Source organism: Panthera pardus, unplaced genomic scaffold (assembly GCF_024362965.1).
Source record: "Panthera pardus isolate Hobbes unplaced genomic scaffold, ASM2436296v1 HiC_scaffold_5, whole genome shotgun sequence".
Taxonomy (NCBI): domain Eukaryota; kingdom Metazoa; phylum Chordata; class Mammalia; order Carnivora; family Felidae; genus Panthera; species Panthera pardus.
In genome coordinates this window covers 1,045,488-1,071,162 of record NW_026526980.1, presented here as the reverse complement: position 1 = coordinate 1,071,162, position 25,675 = coordinate 1,045,488, and the positions used below count along the sequence as shown (strand labels likewise).

Here is a 25,675-nt window from a genome sequence, read left to right as displayed (position 1 = left end):
AAAAAAAAGTCATCTAAAGGCTATTTAACAGATGAGAATTTTTGTGGCAAAATAATTTCCCATTAAAACTGTTAATAAAACAGAAGGTACTGTACCAATCACAGTTTGAGTGACAACAACGTGTCAGTCATGATTTCTAGACCTAATTCTGTTTTAAATGTCCCGCTGCAGATGGCAATGTCCTAAACTATAATTGTGCTCTTTACTAAATCATTGCAGGGGTTGTAAAAAAATATTAATTTGTGCATAAAAGGCAGTGTGGTTCAGCAGTGGGACATGAGTTTATCAAGCTGTATGATGAATTGTAATTCTGAATCTTGCAATTTTGCCAATGTATCTGGGTGACTTACTTTAAATCTTTATTTAGTGAAAAAATAAAAGCTAAACTATATGCCCTTCATAATCAAGAGACATAAGCCACATAGGCTTCCAGGGCTCCCAATCATCCCTACCCCCACCACAGTGTGGGAGACATTGGGCATCTATCTACCTTATGCAATAAATCTACCCTCATGCAGTAAAGAGCTGACTTCAAAGATGTATCTCTTTGCCAAAAAAAACCATCATGCCCACCCCCACACATCCCCCATCCCTCAGGCCTGAATACAAATAAACTCTGTTTCTTTGGTATTTCTTTTTTCTTAGCTCTTAAGATACAGAATGCTCTGGCCATCAGATGACCAGTAGAGACATTAAAAAAGAAAAGAAAAGAAAAGAAAAGAAAAGAAAAGAAAAGAAAAGAAAAGAAAAGAAAAAGCTTATTCTGGGATTTTCCTATTAACCCTTTTTTATCATGTTTTTCTGTCTTGACAAAGGTAGAGAGTTTGAACAATCAAACATAAGAACTATACAGAAAAATAAAAGCCACCATTGGGAGATGTTACAATTACCGCTCTGCAAAATTTCCCTTCTAAATACCACTAACTAATGGCAGAGGAGATCTAAGCCTTATCCATAGAATTCTAGAGCCATAGCTGGAAGAATCCAATGGCATGTCAATGGTGCTTGATGTCTCAGGTTTTCTCTTAAAAATTTATGTGCATGTGCCTTCTCTTACCTATATATTTGTTTGCTTTTAATATAAAAAATAACACCTTCCCTCTGAAAGCTTTGAGCAAAATTGATGCTTCAGGAAACCAGCTCTATGCACTCTGTGGTTAAGGGTCCCTGTCTCACCAAAATATAGTTCTAGGGGGTATAAATATTGCAGTTTAGGAAACCCAGCTACAATAAAGTCACCTTGCCTGGATATTTATGTACACCATTGTATTTAATAGTAATAAAAATTATTATTATAATAACAACGACAACACTATTAAAAATAAGCACCATGTTAATGTAACTTGAGTTCCTGCTGTTGCCGCAACACTTTACATATAATAATCCATTTAATCCATAATAATTGAAAAGGTGTTCAGCATCACTAATCGCCAGGGAAATAAAAAACACAATGAGATATCACTGCACACATGTTAGAATGGCCATTATCAAAAAAGAAAGAAAGAAAGAAAGAAAGAAAGAAAGAAAGAAAGAAAGAAAGAAAGAAAAAAGGAAAGGAAAGAAAAGAAAAGAGAAAAAGAAGGAAGGAAGGAAGGAAAGAAGGAGGAAAGTGTTGGTGAGGATGTGGAGAAAAAGGCACTCTTGTACACTGTTGGTGGCAATATAAACTAGCGCACCCACTATGGAAAATAGTATGGAGGTCCCTCAAAAAATTATGAATAGTATTCCATTAGATCCAGCAATCCCACTTTTAGGTTGTATATCCAAAGGAACTGACATTAAGATCTCAGACAGATATCTGCACTCCCATGTTTAGCATTATTCACAATAGCCAAGATATGGAAACAACCTAACGTCCATGGTGGATGAATAAGTGAAGAAAATGTAGTACACGCATACAACAGAATAGTATTCAGACCTGAAAAAGTAAGAAACCCTGCATTTGCAAGAATGTGACGAAACTGGAACATTATGCTAAGTGAAATAAACCAGACACAGAAGGACAGACACTGCATGATCCCACTTTTATGAGGTGTCTAAAATAGTCAACCTCATTGAATCAGACAGCAGAGTAGTGGTTTCCAGAGGTGTGGCAGGGCAGGGGAGAGAATGGGGACATGTTGGTCAAAAGGTATGAAGTTTCAGTTACATGAATAAGTTCTGGATATACACTATACAACAGGATCTGTAGTTAACAATATTGTGTTGTATACTTAAAAATTTGTTCAGAGGGTATATCTATGAGTGTTCTTACCACAAAAGAAAAAATATATATAAAAGAAGGAGGAAAATTTGGTGGTGATGTACAAGTTTATGGCCTTAACTGCAGTGATTTCTTAGGTATGTACTTACCTCTAGACTCACCAAGCTGTGTACATTATGTACAGCTTTTTGTATGTCAATCCTATCTCAATAAAGTGGTTTATTATATATATACACACATATATTAAATATAACTAAAATAATTATAACTAAAATAGAATTAAACCTCATTATGTTATCAGATACAATTCATACAAATAAATGATATAAATGATTAGAGCAACTGTATTTAATTATATTAAAGTCAATGTGGGGTGGGAACACTGGTCCCCAAATAAGGACTATTCAGGTTTCTGTACATCTCTGTCTAGAAATCAATCTGAGTGGACTCTATATTTTTCTTCACTTATTTTACATTCATATCACCAGAACCTAAATATGAGCATCCACACTGAACAGCATGCTATGATTCAAAGTCAAAGAGCCTAGCCTAGTTCGGGGGTCTGGGGTGGCTCAGTGGGTTAAGTGTCCAACTCTTGACCTTCGCTCAGGTTGTGATCTCATGGTTTGTGGGTTCAGGTCCCGCATTGGGGTCTGTACTGACAGCGTGGAGCCTGTTTGGGATTCACGCTCATTCCCTCTCTCTCGCTCCCTCTCTCTCTCTCTAAATAAATAAATATACATCAAAAAAAGAGCCCAGCATAGTTCAAAATACCTTAGAAAGACAATAAAAAAGATGAAACTCTGACGTAAGCCTCCTGGGTCCATTGCAGGTTAGTTCTTTATCCTTTGGTTTCCTTCCCTCAGAGATTCCTCCCATAGACTTGGCACCAGGATAGTGGAGAGAAGGTAAGTCCAATCACCTTCCACCCAGCAGCCATCAGCTCAAATTCAGACACGTCTAAGTTTGTATTCTGGCTTTGTGAAGTTCCAAGAAATTTGGCAAGTTATTTAAATCCTCCAGAACACCCATTTCCTCACCTCTAAAATGGGTTTAATACCAACAAATTTAGATGGTTGCTGAGGGGATTAAATAACATATGTGAAAGTACCTAACACCGTCCTTGGGAAAGAGAAGGCGTTTAAAATGTTTGAAAAATAAAATTATGTCAAGATGCACTGAAGAAGATTATAACCACTGATGGTTTTGGAATTTTTTTAATTCCTTTTTTTTTCTAGTAAGGATTAGCCAGAAAGTTTAAAGGTTATACACATACTCACAAATATAAATAATTTTCAAGTTTTTGGTTGGTGTAACAATGAATCAACTCAAACTTCAGTCTAAATCAGGATATGACCATCTTTTTCCATAAAGACTCAGAGAATCAATATTTTCTGTTTTGTGAGCCCTATGGTCTCTGTTGCAAGCTTGTGTACTCTGCCCTTTCAGCACAAAAGCATGGAAACAAATGAGCAAGGCCATGTTCCAATCTATGTCACTTAAAGACATATGTATTTCCTTAAGTGAGAAGGCTCTGGTCTGAGTGTGCATTAAAAACACAGGTGAGGATACTACCAATTTACTTTCCTTGTGGATTTTAGAAGCTGAGTCCTAGGAACCCAAGGACTGAGTTCAACTGCCAGACTCATTCAGGACAGAAATGAAAATAAAAGATGTCCAGTAAAGAATGAAATCAAATGCACTGCATTATCTTGACTCTTTCTGGCTCATCTACACTGTCAAAAGAAGAATAGTATCATTAGAGGCACAAGGTATAGAAAGTGTGCCTTTCATCTCCCTGTCAAATAAAACAAATAAGTAAACAACAACAAAACTCACTCTACCATTTTTTTATTTTTCCAAGTAAACTGCTCTGCCTCGTTCTGCAAACACAGAGTGTTAGACAACCACTCTGCCTGGGTAAAAAACCTCCTCATGTGGGAAATAAGAGGACAGAGATTGAACATAGTCATAAAAGGTAATTCCATGAGAGCAACACTGGCGAATGTGGCCAGGGCTTTCGGGTTTATAGAACATTTTACAAACATTCACTATTATATACTGTTCATGATAAGCAGGCTAGATCTGAGAGACTGATTACTATGCCCATTTTGCAAAAGAGCATATGGACTTTCCAAAGCTGCTAAGCACCTTGCCTGGGGGTAACAGAGGTAATAAATGATGGCTTAACAACCGACCCCAGAATCCTTCTCTTGGAAGCTCAGATCTCCTTCTGCCAAATACTATTACCTCTTTTTAATGCACTGCTATCCAGTCAACTTGGTTTAAACAAACATTGTGGGAAGGAGAAAAGGTGAAATGCATTCAGCGAAGTGATTAATGCTGTTGCTGAGTAATTAATGTTTTGAATATGATCTGTAATCCATATGGAAGGTGTAATCAAAGCACGAAAGAGGTGACCTGCCCACTCTAGGGTAAACCTTTGCAAAATACTAACTATGGCAATGATTTTCAGGCCAAATCTTCCTTGAGGAGCTATTTTCCTTACCTTGAAAGATTTTTTTTTTTGGTATTCAAATGTATAATTGCCCTTTCTTTAAATGTCAGCAATTCTGTAATCAGTCCACTACTAATATACATTAAATTGGATATGACTTTGATATTATAAAAATGCTACATTGATTCAAACCTTTCGCATGTATGCTTTTCTGCACTGGTGTGGCTATTTTCAAAAGATAAACCAATTGAAAGCGTTTGTGCTATAGGCCTAATTAATAACAGAGGCAATGCTGTTTAAAACTGTATCTTTTTATACAGCTTTCAAAGGCTATACCGGTTTACACTTTCACCATCAGTATATGAGGATTTGTGTTATCTCACAGTCTCACCAAAATCAGTTACTATCAATTTTGTTAACCTTTGCCAATTCAAGGTGTAAAAATGTTACCACATTATTATTTTAATTTGTATTTCTCTGGAAAGAAACATTTAGGTACAGCCAACATTTAGGCAGCCATCAGAGCTACCGTTCCAACCTGGCGGAAAGAGAGGCCTTCACCCCAAGGGCCAAAATCTGATCAAAGGCCAGTGGCAGGGACAGTAGAACATGAAGCAATGACTCATTTAAAGGGCTGAATGAATTTGCAGAAGTAATACGGAAATTTGAGTCACAATGAATCAGCTGTATTGAACATCACTAGTATGGGATTATTAAGGGGCCACCCCATCCTTCCAGTAACAACATTTGATGTTTTCTTAGAGGCTCTCCTTCTCCCAGGGAGGATAAGCCGCCAGTTTGGACGGTTCTTGTAGAGTTGACCCTACCCCAGAGCTCAAGCAGGGCATGTGAGACAGACTAGCTACTGGGGAACTCACATTCCTCTGACAGTGGGGATTGTTTTAGTGATGTGCATGTGATTCAGGGTTTTATATTGAGGCTGTTCAGAGAATAAGATAAAACCTATGGCAGTGAGTAACCATCTTCCCATTTTACAATGGCAGAGTCAACCTAAACATGGTGGTAACAGAGTCTGGAGATTGGGAGATGAGACTCAGTCCCAGTAACATAGTTTGAGCTTCTGGACCTAGCAAACTTAGAGCCATTCCTGGAGTTTTCAGTTGTGAAGGTTAGTATTCTTCATTTTTGCTGAAACCAACTTGGGTGGGGTTTCTGACACTTATACCCAAAAGAAACCTCATGAGTACATCGATTCAAAAAGTTTCTGACCCTAAGTGTTACCAGCCCAGCACTTTAATGTCAGGAATTCTGGTCTTTCCTAGGTCATTTGACAGCTTCATGTCAAGGCTGAAGGGCATTCATGAGCAAAACTCCAAGACACAATAGGAAATAAGTGGTTGAAGGGAACATAAAGAGGGCAGAAATGATAATGTGTATGTGTGTGTTGGGGGGGGGGGTATACATACAAGTTAGTGGAAATGGTGAAATACTGAATAAATGGTGTTGGGTCAGCTGAATAACCTTTTTAAGAGAAACAAAGCATGCTAAATTTCAAACTGCATTTTGAAAAAGTAAATTCAAGAGCACCTGGCTGGCTCAGTCAGGAAAGCATGCAACTCTTGATCTCAAGGTCGTGAATTCAAGCCTCACACTGGGGGGTAGAGATTACTTTTAAAAAAAAAGTGATTTCAAGTAACTTGAAAAATCTAAAGAAAAAGCATAAAAGTACAAATTATTATAAGAAAATATGAGGCTATTTTTATAAAAGTTGGATAGGGGAAGGATAGCTCCTTAATTCCATAATAGAAGTGATCACTGAAAAATTAAATTTTTACATGGAAAAAGACACTATAGATAGAGTCAAAAGGCAAATGATAGCATGTATTTATAGCAAGTGTAACTAAGGTAAACAGCTATAGCCTACAAAGAATTTCTAAAAATTAACAAGAGAAAGATAAACCAACTGAAAATGGATTATAAAGCAGTGATTCATACAATAGAAAAGACATTATGCATCACAGGTAGTTGGGAAAATGCAAATTAAAACAACATAGTATAGGCTACACTTATACTGAGTAATTTTTAAAAGATTGCTAATATATGATGTTGGCCAGTTAGTTTATAGTGTTGGGAAGATTGAAAACCGTTCCAATGTTTTTGGGTAAAAATCTAGTAATATTTGTTAAAACTAAAAATTTGCATAACTTTCACTAATTATTTCAGTTCTGGGAATCTATCCAATAGAAAGAAAAAGTATCGGAACTTACAAAATGTTTATTGTTGCAAATGGTTATTTTATGAGGAGACAAAACAAACAAATCCCAAGTAGAAATGATCTAAGAGCTATCAATACGGATAGCTGAACAAATACAGATAGCTGTGCCCATATTATGGAACACTATGCAGCTATTACGAAGGATCAGAATCAAAAGTTGTTGTTTTTAAGATTTATTTTATTTTGAGAAAGAGAGAGAGAGAACATGAGATGGGAAGAGCGGGGGATAGAGAGAGAATCCCAAGCAGGCTCCATGTTCCACACTCAGTGGGGAGCCTGACACAGGGCTTGACCCCATGACCTCAGGATCATGACCTGAGCTGCAATCACCATCTGGGCACTCAAACAAATGAGCCACCCAGGCGCCCCTCAAAAGGCTTCTTTAAACTTTATTTACTTATTTAAGTAATCACTACACCCAAAGTGGGGCTCGAACTCACAACCCCAAGATCAAGAGTCCCAAGCTCCTCTGACTGAGCCAGCCAGGGCCTTGGAATCAAACATTGACATGTAAGGAAAATGGCCATGCCATGTGAAAAGAGGCACGTCACTCAATAAAATGTAGAGTGTGAGCCCATCTTTAAAAGACACATTATTGGGGCGCCTGGGTGGCTCAGTTGGTTGGGCGGCTGACTTCGGCTCAGGTCATGATCTCACGTTCCGTGAGTTCGAGCCCCGCGTCGGGCTCTGTGCTGATAGCTCAGAGCCTGGAACCTGTTTCAGATTCTGTGTCTCCCTTTCTCTGACCCTCCCCCGTTCATGCTCTGTCTCTCTCCGTCTCAAAAATAAATAAATGTTAAAAAAAATTTTTTTTAAATAAAAAAATAAAAAAAAATAAAAGACACATTATTAGGGGCAACTGGGTGGCTCAGTTGGTTCAGTGGCCGACTTCGTCTAGGGTCATGATCTCGCAGTTTGGGAGTTTGAGCCCCACATTAGGCTCTGTGCTGACAGCTCAGAGCCTGAAGCCTGCTTTGGATTCTGTGTCTCCCTCTCTCTCTGCTCCTCCCCTAGTTGTGCTCTCTCTCTGTCTCTCAAAAATAAATACAAGTTTTAAAAAACTAAAAAAAAAAGACATATTATCAGCATGTATTTTGTATCAGCACAGAAGAGAGTACAAACACACACACACCAATGTGTAAGTGGAAATTCCATCCTTCCAGGGTGGCATTAGAGAGGTAGAGAGGGGGCTATCTATTAATTTTACTTCAGACAGTTCTGTGTTGCATTAATGGTTCCAAAAGCCAAGTATTCATTTTTTAAAAAGGATTTTTAAAAGGATAAAACTGTCTCTGAAACTTTCAATTAAAAATGTTTTTAAACATTAAAACAGAGAGGAAAGGTAGTTGGTCTTATAACCCTTCTGCCCAATTTTCATTTGTTCTCTGCCTCCAGGAAAATGCCTTGTGTGGAACATTAAATGTGCAAGTCTCTTGGCATTAATCCAGTCGGAGCTTGCCCCAGTGAAAGTTAATACGGGCTGCTTAACAAAGCATAATTAAATGCACCAAACAACTAAAATATCCATATAATTACCACAAAGCTGAAATAATTGCATACACCCTTGCACTGGGGTATGGTATTGCCCCTACAGAAGCACAAAGAGAGCTTGAATGGGACAGTCTTCCCAGCTGTTTGATTCAGCTAATATTACCTGATTAATCTGCAGATTGCCACTGGAAAAAATAATCTTCTGTTAAATACTGTTGTCAAAACAGAATCAAGTTATTAAATTCGCAGTGGAAGCAGTCATTCCATACTTTGAGAAAAAGAAAAAAAAAACCCAAAATTCCAAATTATAATAAAATATTTCTCCCCTAGCTAGATGAGTCTTATGGGTAGATTATTTATTGAGATGTTTTTATTTTATTTTTAGACTATTTTATAGCACACTTTTAGGTTCATAGCAAAATTGAAAGGAGGTACAGAGATTTCACACATACTCCATATCCTAACATATGTATAGCCTTCCCCCATTATCCACATCCCCACCAGAGTGGAACATTTGCAATAATCAAGGAACCTATACTGACAAATCATTATCATCCAAAGTCCCTAATTTACATGAGTGCTCCGTCTTGGTGTAGTACATTCTATGGAGTTGGACAAATGCATAATGACACATATCCATCATGATCGTATCACATAGACTAATTTCACTTCCCTAAAAATCCTCTGTACTCTACCTATTCATCCCTTCCTCCCTCCCTCTCCTCTAATCCCTGGCAACCACTGATGTTTCTAATGTCTCCACAGTTTTGCCTTTTCCTGAAGGTCATATAGTCACAACCATAAAGTATACAGTCTTTTCAGATTGGCTTCCTTCACTTACAAATAGGCTCTTAAGTTTCTTGTGTGTCTTTTTTTGACTTGATAGCACATTTCATTTCATGCTGAATAATATTCCATTGTGTGGATGTACCACAGTTTATTAATCCATTCACCTACTGAAGCACATCTTGGCTCTTTCCAAGTTTTGGCAATTATGAATAAAGCTGCTGTCAACATCCACGTGCAGGTTTCTGTGTACACATAAGTTTAACTTTTTTCAGAAAATACTAAGGGGAACAATTGATGGATCGTATGGAGTGTTGTAAGAAACCACCAAACTATCTTCTGAAGCAGCTGTGCCATTTTGTATTTCTACCAGCAAAGTTTCCTGTTGCTCCACATCCGTGGTAGCATTTGGGGTGGTCAGTGTCCTGGATTTTGGCCATTCTAGTGGTGTTAGTGGTATCTCATTTTTTCAATTTCCATTTCCAAATGTTGTTCATTTTGCAAAAACAAAACAAAACAAAAACACCAAACCTCAAAACAGACTCAAAGATCTCTGATGGGAACAAGGTCATACAAACTGTGGTAACCTATGTTATGGGCTGAATTGTGCCTCCTCTACCCCGACCCAAAATCATGGGTTAAAAGTCCTACACCTACTACATCCCTCATGTCATGTGATTTTCATACATTTTTCCCCCTTAATTCTTCTAATAAGTCACTGAATCTGGTAGGATGACCATCCTCATTTTATTTTTATTTATTTATTTTTAAAAATTTTTTTTAACATTTATTTATTTTTGAGACAGAGAGAGACAGAGTATGAACAGGGGAGGGGCAGAGAGAGAGGGAGACACAGAATCTGAAATGGGCTCCAGGCTCTGAGCTGTCAGCACAGAGCCCGACGCGGGGCTCGAACTCACGGACCGTGAGATCATGACCTGAGCTGAAGGGGGACGCTTAACTGACTGAGCCACCCAGGTGCCCCGACCATCCTCATTTTAAAGAGCCTGGGTGGCTCAGTCAGCTAAATGTCCAACTCTTGATTTTAGCTCAGGTCATGATCTCACTGTACGTGAGTTCGAGCTTCACGTTGGGCTATCCGCTGACAACACGGAGCCTGGTTGGGATTCTCTCTCTCCCCCTCTCTCTCTGCCCTTCCCCTGCACACTTTATCTTTCCCTCTCTGAATGAATGAATGAATGAATGAATGAATGAATGAATGAATTAATTAATGAACAAAGCTTTAAAGATGGAGAAAGTGAGTCTCAGAGGCATTAAGTATGTATTTTCCAATGTCAGGCCAATAATAAATAAGAAAGTCAAGCTGTGGACATAGTTCTGCAGATTCCAAATCCTTAACTACCATGAATGTTTCCCTCTGTGTTACTGAGTAATGTCAACCAGCTTAAAAGCTCCACATTCTAAATGACTTTCCAGAACTCAGAATAATACATAGTTTTTCTGTACTAAGAAACATGAAATACACAATTTCTAACAAAAATCCAATTGCATAAAACTTTGAGTTCCCTTGCTCAAACTTCCCCAGCAATGGATGCCAATAGTTTCTATATCTTCATTTACAAACATGCCCCTAAGAAATTATATCAATTTTGAGAACCTAAACTTGTGTCTGTGTGTGCTCATGTGCACGGCCATGCGCTCCATCCCTCAGAGGGCATTCTGGGCTTCATCTCACTTGGCCCCAGGGTCATCTATAAACTGCACTGCAGGGGAGAATATCATGCCCACTCTTTTTTTTTTTTTAAGGAACTGAATTTACAACTCCATTTGTAACACCTATCTGCACACAACAATTGGCGACTTACACTCTGGTCATTAAAGCAGATCAAACGATGAAGGACAGCAAATCACTGGGGTCCACATTATCATTCATCCTAGCAGATATCAGCACCTACTCCTGTGTCTCAAATGAGACAATAATTTCCAGGATTTCGACTATGCACATAAAATGGGTCCTTAATTGGGATGCCTTCAAATACCCCCAGCAATTTAATGAGTCCTGGGGCACTGCTGGAACTGTGATAAGAACGAGCACTCAGATGATTAAAGTTACAGTTGAGATGTCTGGAAAAGCAGTCAGTAATTCACAGTGTATCACTGAAGACACGTTTCTCTCCATTTCAAACCAAAACAATGGCATGGGGACTTTCAGAAATTCAAGGTCACCTGAAAATAATGCAAGACCCCAGAGATGAGTCCTGGGTTCTCATCTTTTTTTCAGTATGAGTTCCCCTTGAGTTAATCACTCAGTGCCATGGTTTACGGCACCAAGGTACCCTACAGTATCGTAAGACAGGCTGTGTCATTTTCTCCTTGATACTCCTACTTTTTAATGAGTGCTTGGACTTCTTTCTCCTCTGGGAAACCTCTTGATGTCAATGTTGGGATCCAAAGAGATCTTGGGTCCTCCACACTTCTCACTCCAAACTCTACCTTGATAACTCCTTCTATTCTAGTGACTTAAAAACCATATATACTCCAAATCTTCCAAATATGGCACTAATCCCACTCATTTGAGTGTCAGGTTCATACAGTCAACTGCCTACCAAACATCTGACTTTACCCAAGTGCCTTCCTAACATCTTAAATATCATACCTACAGCTTAATTTGCCTTCTTCTCCCTTAGGCACAATATTTGCTCCTACTCCTACTTCTGCTGTCTCATTAAATGTTACCTGCACCCATGTAGAACCTTCCAAAATGAAAGGTGAGAGCCACAATTAATCCACAAGGTACATTGACTGTCCCGCCTCATATCTCATAGATCCACCCTGTTCTCTTCACTCCCATGGCCATTATTCTCACCCAAAGCTTCCTTCATTTCTCACCTGCAACAGCCCCTAACTGATGTTCCTCTCCTGTCTCCTTCCACTGCAATCCATTCTCCACACTGCAGGGAGAGTTATCTTTCTAAATGGAAAATTTGATCCACTTCAATGGTTCCCAATTGTCCTTAGAGTAAAAGCTAAACTCCTTAACTTGCCTTAACAGAGCCCTAAGTTATCTGGTCCTTACTTATCTCTAGGTTCATTGACTGTGGCTTTCCCCCATCATCATCAATAAACTCAAATAGGTGTGCACACACACACACATACACACACAATGATCCACTTTCTGTTCCAAGAATACATAATTCCCTTTACCTCCAAGTCTTTACCTCTAAGCCATTTCCTCTACTTGTAAGAACCTGGTCTTAATCATATTTATATCTTCCTCCCTACTCCTTGGCGTCGATCAAAATCCCAAAGCCTTAAGATTCTTAATAAATTTAAGTAAATGAAATCTTATGATTTCTTCGTATAACTTTTTACCCTCCATCATCTTCTTTCTTACCATTATTCTCCCCTACTTCCATTGTTAGGCTCACATGATTTATGTTGTTTTAATAATCTCATGGTTTACTGAATCGGTGCCTTTATCATAAGCCTTTTTAGAACTAAAGATGGAATAAAGGCAATCATAAAATTAAAACAAATACAGCTATTAGCAAACACAGGTACCATCCACCTACATATTTGTGCTTTCTGAAATGCTGAAGACCGTTAACACGTGATGAAAAAGTCATCATATATTTATGGCAATATGAGTTGCCCGTCTATCCGATAAGCCTGGGACAGGAAGGCCTTTCAGTAATATTGATCTAGGAGAATAAAAGGAGCGTGTCATTGTTTTATGGTAATAGTTTACAACAGCTTCACAGTGATTAATAATTGCATTCATAGAACTCCTGCCCTCTAAGAGATAGGTCCTGTTTACATTTCGCCTGTCACTCACCAGGAGGCTGAGAGTCTTGCTGAAGGTCAAGGCTGGGCGTAAACCTTGTCTGTGCAGCCTTTCCTATCACCGCTAAGCAGGAATGATACCTCCCTCCCACGTTTCATCTTTTCCCTGCTCCTATCCTGGCATTATGCCGCAGTTAGATTTAAGACCCTGGGTCTCTGACAGACTTAAGAATCTGTAAGAATAAGAACTTCATTCCCCTAGAAAAGTACATGGTATACAAGGAGGGAGAGTGTGAGAGAGCAGAAAAAAAGGGACAAAGGGACAAGTGGGGAACAACAAAGGGAAAGAGGGAGAGCAAGAGAAGAACAGAGAGAAGCAAGACCTATTCACTATTGAGACACACACACACACACACACACACACTTTCCCAAATTGACAGTATTAACAGCTCCAGGGCAGAATAACGCAACATTTAGGTGAAATTATGGCTTCAAGAAGCATATTCTCAGCATTCTTAGATAATTCAGACACTTGTTTACGTTTTTATTATCTCTCTTTTCCACTAGACCAGCACTGCCCTAAAGAACTTTCTGCAGTGATGGAAATGTCCTATCTATCTATATAGTCCAATAGGAGCACCTCTAGCCACATGTGACTAGTAACCACTTGAAATGTGGTACTGAATTTTTAATTTAATTTCATTTAAATTCATTTACGTGTAAATGTAAATAGCCACCTGAGGCTCATGGCAGCCATATTTGTCAGCATGGGTGGAGATTATACTCTCTGGACAGGTAGGGGCTTTGTCCATTTTGTGCCCCAGAGATGTCTGTGGAATGAAAGAGGAGGAAATAAGATTTAGATGAATAACAATTTAATCAACTGAGGTGTTTCCCCATTAAGCAATATTGAACATTACTACCTAAGCTATAATAATCATGGAGATAGTAACTAACATTTAATGAGCACCTTCTATGTGCCAAGCCCTGCGCTAAGAGCTCTACAATCATCATCTCATATCCACTCAGTAACCTTGTGGGATGGATGTAATTATTTTTCTCATTTCACAGATGTGGCAACTAAACACAAAGAGGCTCATAACTAGCCCAAGATCACATAGCTAGCAAGACAGAACAGTAGGATTCACATTCAAACAATCGTCCTGCCGAGGCCAAACTGTTAACCCCCTATAGCCAAGGTTTGCTTCTGGCATCATTTGATCCCTGGGGGATGCTTCCCAGAGGGTCTTCTCTGCTCTCCAAGCACCGTTGCCTACAGAAGATGGCACTGGAGGCACGGAATGATGGCAGGCAGAGGCCTGTGGGACACAGCTCTGTCACCATCTGCACATGCCCTGTCTTTGGTGCTGTGTGGGCTGAGAGACAGAGGGGAGGTGTCTAACCCAGTGGGCTGAACAGGGAAGGTTTCCAAGGCAGGTGATACCAGTGAGCTGAATCTTGGAAGGTGACCAAGAAGTATCTAGTTTATAGGGTCAGGAAATCCTTCCAGGTGAAGGTGGTCACACCAGCCAGAAGGTACAGTGCCCTGCTTGGCAGCACACCAAGATGCCAAGAGGTAGACACATAAACGAATGGTCTTTGGCCAGGGTGAGTGAGACTGTCTCCTTGTGTCTCCACAGTCTCACTGATAATAGTACCTAACTGTAAAAAAAAAAAAATCAGAAGCATGCCACAGAGTTAATCAGAACACACCTAATGCTCCATTTGTCAGCTACCTTTATTTCTAATGTTGATAATCCCCACAATCATTAATTATTATTATTTCACATCCACAGAAAGCTTTGTGTAAGATCTATTCTTAGGCCACTCCATACATAGTCATTTGCTTCAAAACAAAAGAAAGAAAAGAAAAAGATAACAATATGCACAGTTTGAGCAAAACTAGCAAGTATCTGTGTTAGTTGAAGGAGCACCATGTTGAATCTGAAGAGGTGGGCTTGAGGAAAGAAGGGCAGGAATGGGGTGGTTGAGATTCTCCAGGGTGGGGGATCCTGGGAGGAGGACGGAAAATACTCCGTCTGCTTATAACAGCTCCAACCAAGTCTTGCTGACTTAAACTAAGCCTATGTTTCTCATTGACACTCTCTGCCTGGATATTTGAGTTTGTGGCCCCTGTTGTTTAAGGGATATAAAGAATAAGACCAGATCAATATTTCAGGGGTTACATTTATTTCTGATCTATTTATTACTCATTCCCCTGCCACCTTGGGTCCAGGAAGGATTAAATCGGCTCATCCTGACAAACACAATACAACAAAATAAAATAGGTGTATTTATCTTGTTAATAGGGGATAAAATGGAAGAAGTGAAAGTGGGGGCAGGAAACATACTGATGTCAGGAATTCCATTAATATGAACACACAAGACCCTCTCTGTTCACTATGTGAGAGCCAAAAAAGTTTTGTCTGGATTTTCCTACTAATCAACACAGAGGGGAATCTTATCATTAATTTACACAATACCTATATTACGAAGATGAACCAATGATTCAATTTTATCATAATTATTCAAACAAGAAGCAGAAGGAAATTTTGCTGTGTAACAAATATGACAGCCACTATCACCTGAGAACTCAGGCTACACCTGATTGCATCGTTGTGTGTAAGGAGAGCCTCACAATACACGATGCAGGCACTCACTAACATATCCCTCGTATCACGGATGAGAAAATGTGCTTACCAGAGTCAAGAGAAATGCTGTAGTTAAGAAGCAGAGTTGGGGTTTAGACCCAGGGCAGTCTGATAACATGGTGGCATTTGCATTTTTAGCCCCTGTGCTTTCTGTTACTTGAAATGTAAGTACCCAGGACACATCCTCACAGTGGCACAGAGGACATTTCTATTTCTTGCCACATCCTTGGACATGGGGTCCTTGTATTACCCCAAACTACAATCTAATAAAAGGAGTTCTAGGAAGGAACTAATGCAATCCAATGCACGCACCAAATCTCTGCTGACCTAGAACCCTTAGCGCTCACTTTTCCAATAGCTGGAGGAATGGATAGAAAACATAGCTTTCTCAAAATCCTCCGGAAATACTGCTTCTCATACTCACCTTCTTTCTGGTTCAGGGGGCAGTGAGGCCAAGCCACCTTCATCATTAGCAAGAACCTGATAGGAACCACATTATGTGGCTAATTAAGTATGGGTTCCCATGTACTCTTCCTTTCCTGTATGCTTGAATTTAAATCATGTAGAATCACTCTTAAACGACACTAGAATTCTGTATTAGAAATTTAACCCATTGTTAATGCTGGACACCAAAAGATGGGAGGACTTTTCCTCTTCATGCTACTCATCCATGGACCAGCACACATCATAAGGCTCTGTGTGCAGTCAAAGGGGTAATAAATCCTCTGATTCAGCTAACGGAAAGGAGGAAGCTGTTTACAAGAAAATAAAACCACTCTGCTCTTAGCCACCGTCAACAGAAAACAAATGTTACCTAGAGCCTTTAACAACACCTAACCATATGCCCGCCCTCCAAAGAAGCTCACAACCTGGAATGTTCTACCCCAAAACAAAACCACTGCAAGTCCTGCAAAAATAATTGTTACATTTCAGGCCTTTGAAGTGTCAAACGCTCCACAGAAGGCAATAGGGGCAGACATGAGAAATGAACATGGTTTCTTTATGAATGGCTTGATGACAGAATAATTTAATTCTGAGACTTTAATGTACAACCATCTAGTGAAGCTATTGTATTTTATACGCTGCATTTTACCTCTGCAAAAGCTTTTTTTTCCTCTCTTATGACATTCATGCAGGGTTGTAAGGATGCTTTACCCTTCTGATTCCAGGCCTGCACAACGTACAGTATACTTGCAATGACAGAAATATAGGACTTTACATCTTTCTATCCTAACAATGCCTCCCTACCTTCTCTTTCATTGTGGTTTCATATAAAACCATCCACACATCTGCTGAAATTAGTTTATGGAAATGTATGTCTTTTTTTCCGCTCTCATTAAATCTTTATCAAATTTAAAATGACTGTAAATGGCTGCTTTCTCTGCACTCAAAATTAAATACGTTACATAGAGCCAGTACAAAAATAGAGGCTACAAATGTACTTTGCATTTGGGAAACAGGTAATACGATGAAAAGGCTGAAGGCACACACACACACACATGCACACACACACTGCAGAATGCATCCGATGTGAGCATATATGCTTAATTTTTTTTTAATGATAGCCCAAATAACAGCACTGTGAGTACACAGCAAAGCCTCTCAACGGGGGTGATTTTTGTCCGCCAGGTGACATCTGGTTTTCACAAGTAAAGGGAGGGCTACTGGTTAGAAAATCCAGGAGCTGTGCAACATTTTCCAATGCACAGGAATGTATCCACCCAAACAACATCATCAGGCCTAAGATGTCAAAAGTGCCACGGTTGAGAAACCCTGAACAGATGTACCTTATAAAAAAATTATTCAGAGAAAGTGTATTGAGTTAGGGAAATAACTTTGCAACCAGAATACAATACTCCTCCAACAACGGTGCTTAAATTGGGAGAGGGACTGGGGCAGGGGATTGGGGTGGGGGACACCTAGTATTGTCGGTAATATCTTGTTATGGTAGCAGAGATGACCAATTAACTCACAGGAGGGTGACAAAAATGTGTAAAGCCATCCTCCTGAATGAGCCCTATCACTTGGGTTCCCTCTGTGATCGGATGGCTGCCTTTTCTCCTTCCTGAAATTAAAAAGAACGGATGTTCTCTTCACCGTCATCTTTCAGAATGATGAATAAAAGGTTTAATTTACTGACTGCTAAAAATAAAAGCCTTCCCATAACTCTTAAGAGTCATTTGGTATAGCATAAAGGCTGGTTTAGAAATCTGGATTATGAATTCTAATTTTCACGCTCGGTATTAGCAAACTTTAGGTGTAAATAAATATGTGATTTGTCCATGCATGTAGAGATGTACAATACACATGCACATTCAAGGGGCTACACACAGAATTAGCACATGGTCCAAAAAATGGGCGCTTTTTCCCTGATAGACAACCACAGCCAAGGATTCTGGCGACTGCTGCCTGCACATTAAAATGATTGAAAGTCAATACTAGGTTCCAGAATGTGCTGTCAGTCCATTCAACGCCTACCAAATTTTTATAACATATAATTCATATAACTCCCATTTCTGCATAGTCCAATTAACTTCAAACAGGTATATAATTGTTGGTCTTGAGGGATCTGTTAGGCCATTATTACTAAATTATCCACTAGATAGCAAGATGACATTTCCAAATCCATTTCACTGATTGCCACAGGTTCCAAACCAGGCCTTTCTGGCAGACTATATAACTCTACTGTACAAGAAATCTGTTAGACAATCTGTCACATAAACACAGATAGGAAATGTACATAATGTAATGCTTGAAGGAAAAAAAGTCCAATAGACCATGAACTTTTAATGAATGAATTTTAACAGTTTGCAATCTGGTGCACAGTTTTCAAAGTTTTCCTGTTGAAAAGGAATGTGATTCGCATTTTATGTTTTCCTAGACTTGATTTAATTAAAATGACAAAGAGTGAAAATACATTTTTCACTCCCGGAAAAAGAAAATCACAGGAAAAAAACAAACCCTTACTTATTAGTATTCTAGGCAGGGGCTGTGTGCCTCCCAGTTTGGCAATGGTTTGGGAAATCGGGACACTTTTAGCTCTCATTAAACTCTCTTCCAGCATGTGCTGTTTCAAAGTAGCACAGGTAAAGTAATCATGATTCCATCATGATGCCTGTCTGTTTAGTTTTCCTTCAGCCCTTACCACATTCCAGACTTTAAGTATAGTTAGGATATTATATATAGTAAGTATAAGTAGCTTTGTACAGTAAACATAACTAGCAAGAATAAGTGATGCTAAAAAGCAGACATTCTTATCCCTCTTTTACATATCAGGCCAACTAAGTCTCCCTAACCTTAAGTAATTGGCCATCATTTCCTCCCAGCTCTGCCCCCACAGTGTGCCTCACTCACCACTGGAACAGAGAAGGCATTAATACATAGCTGCCAAGTAAAGAAAGTATTCCAAAATGCTCCTAGGTTACTAGTGTGCCTCTCCCATAAGAATTTTTTTTTTTAGTTTTTAAAATGTATCATCTTATAAAAACAATACAGTTTAAGCCAAATTCCCCGACTCTTTGAAATTATTCATCTGGGAATCTTTAAACTTTTGACAAATAGTCCAGAAACCACAAATATTTTTTAAGCATTACTATGGGTAAGATGCTGTATTCGCTAATAAGGATGATGAATCAAATGAGCCTTACCTTCAAAGAGCTCAGAAGCTGATTTGATAGGCTGGCAGGATATTTCCAATGCTCTGGGCTTTCCTGGCCCCCACCAGAATGCTTTGTTCATCTCAGTCTACACATACTCTCATGTGGTACTGACTATGATAATGGGTTAAATCACATCCAGCCTGTTGATGTCAATGCTACAGCCCCAGCCCAGAGAGAGTTTTTCCCTGATGTATAAACACAATAAACACAATGGTTAACCAGATAGCTCTGTGTGATATCCCATAAGCCCCTTAATGATTACCCAGAAAATCCCACACCAAATTCATCATTTCTGATGGCTCATATTTCTTGTTCTCACTTTCTCTGTTGATGCACCTCCAGCCACCCCATCACCTGAAGGTGGAACTCTGCAGGTCATTCCAAACCACTCTTCTTGCCCCTCACTCTCAGCAGCCTTGGCCATGAATGTCTCCCACATATGTCTACTGGAATCTTATCAGCCTGAAGTGTGTACCTTGGCTTCCTGACTTCTCCCCTGGATTCAATCTCCCTCAGATCCATTTTCCCCTCAGCCTCCAGAGAAACAGGTGGAAAATGATAATCCAATTATCCTTTCTTCTGCTTCATGTGAGGGGCGCCTGGGTGGCTCAGTCAGTTGAGCGGCCGACTTCAGCTCAGGTCATGATCTCACGGTCTGTGAGTTTGAGCCCCGCATCGGACTCTGTGCTGACACCTCAGAGCCTGGAGCCTGCTTAGGACTCTCTGTCTCTCTGTCTCGCTGTCTCTCTCTCTCTCTCTGCCCCTCCCTCGAGCACGCTCTGTCTCTGTCTCAGAAATAAACATTAAAATTTTTTTTAAATAAATTAAAAAAAAACTTCATGCGAGTCCCCATTCCCACAAATGGCAAAGCCCCGGCTCATCAGATCATATGGGAACTGTCATTTTTTAGTATTCTGCTGGCTCTAACCCTGCATTTTACCCTTTAATAAAATTAAGGTAGTTTTTGTCCCTTCCCTGGCACTCCTCACATCCTTCATTTGCTCTGCACCACAGACCTATCTTTTTTCCTCTTTGACATTTTCCTCTTATTGTGCCTTCTGCCTGGGACATTGCTTTCTGAGCCCTTGAGTGCCTGCAACACACCATGCATTGTGTCTAGTACTGGGGGAAGCATGTTGAATAAAGAAGATGTCATCCTTGCTTTGTGGAGTTTACAATGTGCCTGGGGAAAGTGAAAAACCAAGTAAAGAAACGCACATTTGAGTTTAATTGTGGTCCACACTAAGATGAGAGACTGAGAGAGCAGAATACCTTCTTCACTTCACATGATACCTTGTGAGTATCTCTGCTACCAAGGACCAATACATTATACACAATCTGTTTACGTATATGTTTCTACCACTACACCAGGAGTTTCTTAAGTGGCAACAGTGTTCAAATAATCACTTTTGGTTCTAGCCAGATACATGGGCATTCAATAGCATTAACTGGATGGATGGATGGATGGATGGATGGATGGATGGATGGATGGATGGATGGATAGATGGATGGATGGATGAATGGATGGATGACTAGATAGCTAGATGGATTGTTGGATGGATAGATGACGGATGACACAAATTAGAGAATGAATTAATAAATGAAGGAACATTTTCCCCTATCACTTCAGCTTTACAAATCACTGATTAAAATTGTGTCCTTGGTAACAAGTGCATCTTAGAGGCTCTCATCTACAAGCTTGTGAGGACGTCCTTTACCTGTGGGAGAGAAGTTACTGAGCACACTGGGCATTTTCAAGCATTGTTAAGGCTCCCGCTTACATCCTTGAGAGATTTTCAGAAAGGTCCTTGTGCACTAGAGAGTTTCTGGGGATAAATGCTTCACAAGGAAAAAGCAAAACAATGCAAAACCTCCTAAACAAGGCATACTTGACTAGGATGGGGGTGGGGAGGATGGAAAGATTAGCAGCAGAAGGAACCTTTTCATAAAAGAAGGAACATTTTTGTTTATTTCAGTTTTTCTCTCATTGTTGTAGTAGAAAGAAGTGGGGAGATGAGAAGGTAGGATGGGGGGATTTTGCAGGAGGAAAGGAAGAAAAGGAGGCCTTCACACTTCTTCTGAGTTGGACAGGGTTTGGCATAACATGAATACAACTTTCCTTGCTGTGGATAGAAGAACCAACAACGGCTTGCCCATATCTATGTGAAGACCACGTGACAAAATTCTGGGGAAATCCAGGGACTGAAAACTGGTTGACAGGTTCCTTTCTAATGAAATGTTAAAGCACTATTTTCCTGTCCTGCAGAATTGCCAGGCTCTTGTTCCAAATACTGATGTTTGGAACCCATTTCAGAATCAGAAGCTCTGAGGGTGGGACTCAGGAATGTGTCTTTTTATTGGATTCCAATGTTTGAGAACCCCTCTGTTAAAAAATGCCCTCCCAGCCATGTCTACCTAATGAAGCAGGGTGGGTATGTGAAAACACATCATGGAAACAAAGCTTGAATTGTTGGGAACTTCAAAGACAAAAGGAGACTCGTTTTTCAATAACTTCTGCATATCAAAAAAAAAAAAAAAGGATTCACTAAGAGGGTTTCTAGGGGGAAAACAGAAGAGTATTCATTTCTAACTATAAATACGAATATTCAATCACTCTCCTTTAAATGCTACCTCTTAAAGCACTAAAGTGCCACACAGGAAAACTTCTGAGAGGCTACCACTAAAGTCAACCCCTGTCCCCTGCTCTCCCACCCAGATGTTTCACGGTAGGACAGCATTAACTGTTTCTATCACTTGGCAGTTTGTGAGAGCAGTTTGGTAGATAATTAGCCTTAAGGAACCAAAGAACTTGTAGACCAAGCCTGTGAATTGCTTGGCCAATTTTTGAAAGTTGTTCTGCAAACATGTGAAATTGTCAGCAGATAGGATCTTTCTAGGAATTAACCCTATTGACAGAGAGTCACCCTACTGGTAATATATGATCCACACCTGCCCACCAGTGGCTGAATCAAGAGTATGTATCAAGACTCCCTTCCCTAGTCTTGGAGCGAGACAGAGCTTTGAGTCCATCTTTCTCCAGGGGTCAAAGCTATGAAATGTAAAACTGGGGCTGCATTCTTGCTATGTAAGACAGGCAGTCAGAAATGAAAGAAAATGAAGCTGACAAGCACAGAAGTGGAGAGAGAGAGTCCAGCACAGGACTGTAAGGAAGCGGCATACACAGGAGACAACCAGCTCCCTCAGGACTTCTGAGTCCTATTTATTTCCCACTTACGCTCTCTCTTCCCCTTCTTCCTTCAGAATCCTGGCTCACTCGAAAGACATGTCATCAGACTTTATTAAACCTATCCCACCTTATGGCTATCATCCACTCAACCCCAGTCATCCCCCCTCACTGACATGGCTGCCACCCACTCAACCCCAGTCATCCCCCCTCACTGACATGGCTGCCACCCACTCAACCCCAGTCATCCCCCCTCAGTGACATTAGCAGTTGGCTTAGTGCCTCTGAGCCACCACGACTGGTCACCATCCAACATTCTGGCCTCCCATGTCTTTCCCATCATTAATTCTAATTAATATCCTCTACTCTGCCTCAGTCAAATACTGAATGGACCTACCCGTGACCTTCTTACCACCTCTGAAACCTAAGGATCTCAGGTTCTGAGTGTTACTTTCTATCTTTCTAGGTCATTCATTCTGCTCATTACCACACTTGTCCAATCTTGTTGATGTCTCCAGACCCTTGATCCTACCACTAATTTCACATATCTCCTCTTTCCAAATTTCTCAGCCTAAATGCCAAAGGCCAAGGCATAAACTACTCCCTGGCACATGCCCTCCAGCCCCTTACCTCCCGTATTCTTCCAGACAAACCTCAAACACAGGTCAGCCCAACTTTCCTGCAGACACGAGACATGTACTCTCCATATTCCCTCACATCCCAGGATTCTCCTCTCCCTCCTCTCCTCTCCAATATCCTACTTCATGCTGTGGACTAAATGCTTCTGCATGCTCATCAACATGCATGTATTTGAACATGGCCACCTGAGTCCCAAGTTTACACAATGTTTTAGTTCAACACTTTCTGAGTATTGGTCTTATCTCTCCATTGAAATTTTTGAGAGGGAATCAGATTGACCTGGTGGTCTGGGCGACATGTGAGATGCACTTGGATTAGATGATGTTCACCTTGGTCCATTCAGACATGTATGCAAAACAGAAGGCAGGAGCTTGCGAAGTGGTAGCTCTGGGGGAAAGGGAGACTGGGGAAGCACCCCCAAAGAACATGCCTACACGTCTATGAAATATTGTGGGCTGGAGCTGCTTGTGGGTTGCTTAGCAACTGAAAGTAGTTCTGAGACACACTCAGGAGAATAGTGGTTTGGGGAAACAATTTGTGAAAGAATCAGGGAGGGTATATTGCCTTGAGCTCCAGTCAACACCTCCCCCTCACCAAATTACAAGTTGGATAACCTGGCCAGCCAAATATGCAAAGGGCAGGGGCTGGAGGCAGGCAGTGGATAGCTCTCATTCTTCCACAATCCCATCACTTGCCTGGACATTTCTTCAGGGCCTAAGCAGAGGCACAGCCCAAAGTAAGAGCCACAGTGATTTCTGCCGAGCTCACAGCATGTTAATCACGCCTGTCAGACTCCCAGGGAAGGAGAGGTTGGCTGTCCTGACAATCTACATTAACGTGGGTGGATGGTGTTTGATTATACCTTCATGACGGCGGTTTTCATTTGCATCTTTCATCGGAGACTGAAGGATGTGCTATCTGCCCTGACCGTCCTGTAGTCTCATCCTCCTTCCTAGTACGTGGCTGACCTCAATGAGAACACAGCCTTCAGACTGCAAGAGGCATTGGGGGGCTCGGGTAGGACCTAGCTGCCCTTGAACACATGGGTTTTTATAACACAGCTATCCTATAAAAATGGGCAGGATTAATTTTCATCTGGGGTCAGTTTCCAGGATACCTCTCAAACCTACAAAAGCTCAGAATGTTCTAAGAGTGCAGAATTTGAAGTCACAATCAGCAAAAAAAAAATTAAAAATTAAAAAAAGAAAGAAAGAAAAAATGCCCTTCACCAATAGTCATCCACTGGCCACATCATCAGTTGCGAAACTTAGTAAATATTTACAAATGACCAACCCAGAGCCATGCATAGTGCTAAGAACTGCAGATACAGTGGGGAGTGTAAGATGATGCCTGGGGTCCTTGATGGTACAATCCATGCCTCTGTCGTCATTGAGTTGCTTACACCCAAGCTAAAGCTCTTGTATAGTGCTCAGTAAATCTCTACTGAATGCCTAAACATCTACTTCTTGATTTTGACCTCCTCGTATGTGACCAAATAACACCAACCTCAACTCAGAGGATTTTAAGAAGTTAGAGCAGGAGAAGGGACTGTAAGAAACTTGATACACTGGGTAAGTCCTAAGGTTAATTAAAAACAGTGAAAGCAATTCACTCCTAAGGATCCCAGGCTACTATGAAACCTGGATAGTCTAAAGAACTAACTTACAGAACTTCACATGGCATTCTGGCCATATTCCTGAAGCTGAGAAGCAGTAGCCTGTGGAGAAAGGCATGGAAACCATATTGCCTGGGTATGAATCCCAAATTTCACCACTTATTAGCTGAGCAGCTTGAACAGGTAAAAGTCACCCTTTATGAGCCTCACACTCCTCATCTTTAAAAGGGGAACAAACATATATCTCAAACAGGTTTGTCTAAGGATCAAACTAAGATAATGCCTGTGAAGCATTTAGCACAGTGTGTGGCATTTATTAAATTCTACCTATTAGATAACTAGCAGTTAGTAGATTGTGAGTCTTTTTTTTATTTCCTTCCAACTTGGGTTTATCAAAGACATTGATGGGAATTCATAAGTGGCATGGTTTTTGATGAGACATCAGTATAAACAGAAGCTCTCTTAACCCAGGCACTCCCCCAGAGTTAACAGCAGAGGAACTGGGCCCAGTCACAGTTTCCTAACTCAAGAGTCCAGATCAGGAGGCTGGAAGCTTCCCTGTCCTGTCTGAAGAGTCTCACTCACATACTATCTACAGAAACGGCTGGTCTGTGGCTCCAAAAGAAGGACAATTCCTGGCAATCCTAATAAATGGGGCTGAAATGGCATCAGTGAGTTATGAAGCACTTCTAGTTGTCAAATTTGGTGCTGAGGACACTGATCAAGCACAACTTACAACTAAACAAAAACCAAAACCAGAGAACAACTTGGGCTTGGAAGATGCAAACAAAATGAGTTAAGCACAAACAGGTTTTCTGTGCTTAGTTTCACACAGACACTCATAGAAAATAAAATTCACTTAGCTTAAATTAATAAAAGTAAATAAAGTCAATGCAGGTCAGTAGTGAATTACTGGAGCATGAGAGAGAAGATGCTTTGGGTGACCATTCGTGTTACAAGAGTGAAAACAGTCTGTTCACTGATGTGGCTGGGGTGATGTATCTGCTCC

General features: G+C 40.3%; 1 protein-coding gene and 1 long non-coding RNA gene across 25 annotated transcripts in view; both read right to left on the bottom strand.

Annotated features, from left to right (window-relative positions):
- The window catches only part of RBFOX1 (RNA binding fox-1 homolog 1), a 2,061,409-nt gene that overhangs the window by 1,082,063 nt on the left and 953,671 nt on the right, over nucleotides 1–25,675 (bottom strand). The gene's annotated exons all lie outside the window — the stretch shown is intronic.
- Nucleotides 10,770–24,193, bottom strand: LOC109278461 (uncharacterized). The gene is made up of 3 exons (XR_002085674.2): nucleotides 23,914–24,193; nucleotides 13,656–13,748; nucleotides 10,770–12,836 (listed from the first exon to the last, which is right to left on the bottom strand). It is a non-coding gene; the product is annotated as an uncharacterized LOC109278461 (long non-coding RNA).